Source organism: Pteropus vampyrus, unplaced genomic scaffold, assembly GCF_000151845.1.
Source record: "Pteropus vampyrus isolate Shadow unplaced genomic scaffold, Pvam_2.0 Scaffold1, whole genome shotgun sequence".
NCBI classification, from domain to species: domain Eukaryota; kingdom Metazoa; phylum Chordata; class Mammalia; order Chiroptera; family Pteropodidae; genus Pteropus; species Pteropus vampyrus.
Window position 1 is genome coordinate 14,749,875 of NW_011888782.1, and position 6,478 is coordinate 14,756,352.

The following is a 6,478-nucleotide window of genomic DNA, read 5'->3' on the forward strand; positions in this document are numbered from 1 at the left end:
TCTCTTCAATATCTTCCTGTGTCTGAAAGGAACTTTGAATATTCCTTTTAGCCTGTGAATCTGTTCAAGACCCTCCTACTTACATGCAGGATAGGAGGAAAAGAGTCTTTCCCTGCTAATGAGATCGCTTCTAGTGACCACACTTTTGGCTTTCTCTTCGCAGGTAAACAGCTTCGGTCTCCTATACGTGCCGTCCTCCCACATTATCTTGAATTAATCCTATTTAAAGCATGAGTTTTGGTCTCAAATGTTACTGGAATTTTCCTTGCTTATGTCCCCAATGATCTTCAAATTGGCCATCTGTAACTATAACTTTTTTAGTCTTTATTCTAATTGAAATCTTGCCTCATTTAACTTTTTATCTTTTAACATTTGCACATTCTTGAAACTTTTTTCTCTTCAATCCCATAACTCCATTTTTTGCTGATCTTCTTTGCTCTTAACGCTTACTAAGCATTCGAATTCTTATTATTCCACCTCTTCTGTACACTTTGCTAATCTTTCTCAAAGCTTGGTCTTTTTTTCACTGTCTTCTCTCTGGTTGATCTCCTCCACTCCTCTTAGAAACTGAAGACTGTCCCTCAAGTTCATAAGTAGATGCAGAGCATTATAACCTGTGTTTCTAACTGCTTAGTAGGTACTGGATATCTTTGTATGTCCCAAACATGTCATTATCCTTATTAACTCTTCATAATACAAACCAAACTAGTGCAAATGAAAAACAAATATCAAAATATGTCTCTTTTTTTTTCTAAATTCACTCTAAAACCATTTAGACTTGAAACTACACTTCTGTGAGCCTTCTCTTCTCCAACATTCTTCATGATCAAATTGGTCAATAAGACTTATTCAATATACATTTGAACTATATCTTTTACTCAGCCTTTCTCTCTGCCACTTTTTGAATTCATTCATTCATTATTCTCTACCTGTACCAAGTTTTACCTGCCACTAAAATAACACTCCTCCAAACCATTTTCACATTGGTTTTTGAATTTTTTTTTTCAAGCAAAATGTAATCACAGGATTTATCTACCTGCCTGGTTTAAATATTCAGTGGACTTTACTAACTACAGAACAAATCTCAAATTCCAAGAATGGCACAAAAACAGAATTACATAATTCAGTTCCTGCAACTGAAGGGGACCTCTGTGATTCTCAGAATATTTCACGCTGCTTTATACCTCTGTGTCTTGTTGCTCATGGCATTCTCTCTGCCTGAAGTTCAGGCATGGTGATTTTTTTTTTTTTTTTTTTTTTTAGGTAAGGCAACCCTTGGTTAACCTCACAGATTACAAGGATCTTGTCATCTTACAATCCCTTATTTTATTTATTTTTTATGCCTACAGCCAGCCCCTGGTCTTCTTAGCTGGTCTTCCATCCAAGTACTAACCATGCCCGACCCTGCTTAGTTTCCGAGATCAGACGGGATTGGGATTGTTCAGGGTAGCATGGCCGTAGACCAGGCATGGTGATATTTCTCTCTTGCTCTGTCTCTCTGTCTCTCTCTCCTCACCTCCTTCTCTCCACTCTTCCCACCATCCCTCCTTGCTTCCCTCCCTGCTTTCCTTTCTCTTTCTTTCCTCTCTCCCTACATCCTCCCTCCTTCCCTCCCTCCCTCCTTCTCTCTTTCTTTTTTTCTTCCTTCCTTCCTTCCTTCCTTCCTTCCTTCCTTCCTTCCTTCCTTCCTTCCTTTCCTTCTTTCCTTCTTTCCTCCTTTCCTCCTTTCCTTCTTTCCTCCTTTCCTCCTTTCCTTCTTTCCTTCTTTCCTTCTTTCCTTCTTTCTTTCTCAGTTTATTTTCATGCAGCTCTCATTTAAAGAACACCAACACATCATACCAGGCACAGTCAGTTACACAAAAAGTCATTAGAGAAACAGTATAAGCAGTGGTTAAGACTGCAGACTCCAGAACCAGCCTGCCTAGATATGCATCCAGATTCTGTCATTTATCAGTCGTGGCAAGTCATTTATCTTCCTCCCTGTGAAATGGAGATAATAGTAATAATACCTATTCATAAGACTTGGTAAGGATTAAAGGAATACTGTAAAGGAACACTGTATGTTATAATGTAATCATCAGTGTAAATATTGATGCTATCGTTATACTATATTTGATGTTTCCATGATACATTTGAGGCTTTTCATCATGCTGCTATTGACACTCATATTTATTTCTCTGATGGATTATTAACTAACTCAATGAAGGCAGCTTCCATGTCTTATTCATCTTTATGGACTATTTAACCTAGTATTGTGAATGCTAAGTCAGAAATAAGAAATGTAACTGATGGCATCTGCATGGCTATAGCAAGTTGGCATTCTGGAATCCTTCTCAATATCAACCCACACTGTCCCCGTGTAACACCTTAATCTGATTCTCCCTAAATACAACCTCTGGTTTCACCCAAGGCAGAAAAACTACCCATGAGTTTCTAATGTCCTGGGTTAAGAATAGACTTTTGGAAGCCTTTAGACTATTCATTGTGTCATCAGTAACAAGAAGATAAAAATGTTACACAATGAAATCGAAAAATATAGGAAGATTTGATTAGCCAATTAATCTTACTCATTTGATTGATACTTTATATACGTGATTTTTAAAATAATTTGTTCACCTTTGGTTTTATTATCTTATATGGTAAAATTTGAATAAAAGGGAACTAAAAAAACAATCATTTCTATAAATGTGAGATGTCAAAATCACCACAAAAATTTTCTCAATATACTTACTGTCTCTTGAGTTAACATTAGCATATGCCTCTTAGAGGTGTAGAAGCTGATTTAGATAACTTAGCATATTACGGAATCTAGCATGAATGCCCAGAATAAAGAATTTTATTCCTTTTTCATATTGCTGTATTAGATCAAGTAATCAAACCTACTTCAAGGAGCAGTAACCTAACAGAGAGAAAAATATTTATTACTCTAGGGAAAAAACTGGTCCCATTTTACATAGAATAACTATGCCCAAAAATATAGTTGCAACTCACTCTAATCCAGTAAATGCTAAAGATTGCTTCATGCTGACTCAGTTCAATTCAACAAACTTTTTTTTCTTTTGAAAGTTATCTATTGTTTAAACTCATTTTGGTAATACCTAGTTGAAAAATAACATTTTCACATCATATAGGGACAATGGGCATGTATACCATTCTACTACAAGATATAATGCAAATAGTATCACAATAGAAGCACAAGGTATTATGAGATTTATGTACAGATTAACTTTTATATATATAAAATATTTCTGAAAGATTACACAAGAAATGGCGAGAGCAGTTCTCTGGGAAAAGCCAGTAGATTTCTGGAAAATAGTAGTGATAAGAGCTTATTTATGTTTTTATATTCTTTTTCAAAAAGAAAAAAAAAATTAAGGCCATAGAACCATAGGATAGCGACAATTGCATTCTAATGAGGGATGAGAAAGCTTCCTGATGGAACACTGGCACTATCTTTGCTCTTGGAGATGTCCCATGTCATAGCTAAAGCACATGTTTGATTCTGTGGTATCCTATAGCTGTGTACTAAGCCATAGGATTTTCTGAGTATCATAAGCAAATACATGGCTGGGTTGTAGCTAGTAGCTACACAAACTGTTTGCAGAGTTAAATGTTCCAAATTCCAGAACCAACAGATTAGTACAGCAACATGAAACTGAAATAAATACTCCCAAATTTAACTTGATTTTTAGCTAATGAAGGACAGGCATTTGTATGTGGACCATGATGTTTGCATTAAGGCAATAGAAAATGTCAGTCTTGTCATCTGCTTGAATCTATCCAAAATATCACTTTAAAAAAAAAAATAGTTCAATGTCACTTCCATTTAAGGCTTAGGCTACAGTGAAGAAGTGTCTTGGATTACAATGGAAAAGCAAAAAACCACAGTGCTTTTTACTATAAGTGACCTTGTGAGAATAAAAATGTTCATTCTCCTTTCAAAGCTATCTGGCATAACTCAATAATTTGTTATTACTATCGGTCTAGTGCTTTTTTAGCAGTCTGGTATGAAATTCCATCACTTTCAAATGAGAATGGGCAGTGGGAAATAATTCATCCCTATATTCAAAAGTGCATCTTTCCTGTGCCTTTTTACTAAGGGCTGCCGTGTGAAAGCCTATTGGATTGTTTTATTTGAATAAAATATATTCTTGGGCGAGATATGAAAAAAGAAGGTTTTCTATGCATTGGTTTGCCATAAGTTTTATATAGGCATTTCATATGAAATGATACAGAAACCTTATCTTAGTACAATAGCAAAGGGATCTAATATGAAGGATGCATTGGTATTACAATAAAAATGACCAATACCTTATTAATCCTATGCTGTAGTTTTACCCTGAGGATAGCATTCATGGTTCTGACTAAGAATATTGCCTGTGGACAGGAAAGACAAGCCAGTGCTGTTTATTTCAGTGTGCAAATAGGATTTTGTGTGGTTTACTACAGTAAAAAAAAAAAAAAAAACATTCTACCCTGGGGTTATTGATGTATTCATGTTATTTTTATTGTCAGTGAAATGAGATTTCACCATATTACTACTGACTGCCAAATCCCTTGAACATGACTTTTTTGCAGGCAAAATAATGTCCTATTGGTGACCTAGACTTGCATTTTCTGGACTTCTGGAGGCTGCTGGTTTAAATGCCAGAGAACCAAGAAACTCTTTGCATTTTAAAAAAATACTAAGTTTTTGAAAAGCCACCTTAGAGTCTATAGATACACCATACTCAACTTATTTGGCATTTGGTATTTTGTTCACGTGAAACCTCTCCAGAAGTAACTAGTTCATATTTTCATTCTCAACACTATTGACATTTTGGATCAGATAAGTTTTAGTGTGGGAGCTGCCCTGTGCATTGTAGAATGTTTAGCAGCATCATAGACCTTTACTTATTAGATGACAGTAGCAGCGCCCATACCTGGTTGTGATAACCAAAAATGTCTCTAGATCCTATCGATGTCCCCTAGGGAGCAAAATCACTTCCAATTTAGAACCACTGGGCAACGTATAAAAGGAACAGTTGTAATACACATAATGTTATGTGAATTTTAGCAAAGAAATATCTCTTAAGAGAGCAAACTATCCCCAGGAAAAGAGTTAAAGAATTCATTCTAGTTTCCTATACTAACATTTGCACAGCAATAATGTGTATATTACCAGATACGAAAACATAAAGTCACAGGTGCAGAATTATCTGTTTTGTTATTATCTCTAACAAGTTCTATCAGTTTTCTTTCCTGTTCCTCGATAACACGACACCTATGCTTAAAGTATTTATTTGGATTTTTTTTAATGTGATAATCAGGTGAAAGTTATTTTAAACCATGACAGACACATGGCAGGGACTAAGAAAAAGTAAAGAGATTGAGCAACTCATTCCACAGTTCTCTTTTTGGAGTCTGGTCCTGTGTAATTTCTTTAGATGCTGTACCTCTAAGCCTTAGATGCATTAGCAGCCTCTCTTGTCATGGCTTAAGCAAGGGTTTCTTGTAAATTTATCTGGTTTATATTTGGACTTGGGAAGAGCTGATTTCAGAATGCCAGAACTAGGGGATCAAGACAGTGTGCTGAGCCCACTCTTCCCAGTCTATTTTCCATTCTAAATAACTCTCCGACTTGAGTGGCAGTATTTAAACTTGCTGGGAAGTATGAAATACCATTCTTGTTTGATGGCTAGGATTAGAGCAGGTAGAACAAAAATGCATTAAATTTACCCCCAAGCGCTCCCATTGTTTGTTGGTGTCAGTTTCCTTGGTTTGTTTCTTTATGTTTCTGCTCTCTGTTTACCCTATAGAATTTTCTGTAAACTCTGCCTATCAATCCAATCTTTATTGCTTTCATTTTTAATACTCTAATTGAAACATTTTACAAAATAAAGCAGCCACACTAAAATGTAATGCACAATGTGCTCCGTTGGTATGAGGCTGAAACTGGGTTTCTAACAGAAGTTAACCCCTGCACAGTGGATGAGAAGGACCGTTTGTGGAGTGGTCATGAGTGCTTATCATGTCATTATGAGCCCCAAATAAGACTTTCTGCTTACTGCCTCATAAGTAAGATTTGTCAAAGATAAAACCTAAAGGGATTTTTAAATACAAACCATGATTTTTGTAGAAAAGGACTGTTTTCCCTAGTTACTAATACCTTTGCATGCTTAGAAAGCACGTGTTAGTTAAGCTTCCACTGAGCATTTATAAATATGTAATGTCGGCCTATGTTCTCTGGGTTCTCTCTCCTTAGGTTCCTACTGATCAGAGATGCAACTTCTATGTTCCCAACACCTTGACATTGGCCATTCTGTACTGTAATCACTGCTTATTTCCCTCAGCTTCTCTGCATTTATTTACTCATTCATTCAACCTATAGTTACTAAGTATCTACTATGTCTCAGGCTCTGTTCTAGGCAAGGAAGCCAATGTGTCCTCAACATTCTTGAAGCTGATGGTCTAGAGGGAAAAAGAGTCAATAAATATA

The 6,478-nt window shown here is 36.0% G+C and overlaps 1 protein-coding gene across 17 annotated transcripts in view; it reads left to right on the forward strand.

Moving 5' to 3' along the window:
* RBMS3 (RNA binding motif single stranded interacting protein 3) overlaps positions 1–6,478 on the forward strand; it is a 653,502-nt gene that overhangs the window by 544,208 nt on the left and 102,816 nt on the right. The gene's annotated exons all lie outside the window — the stretch shown is intronic.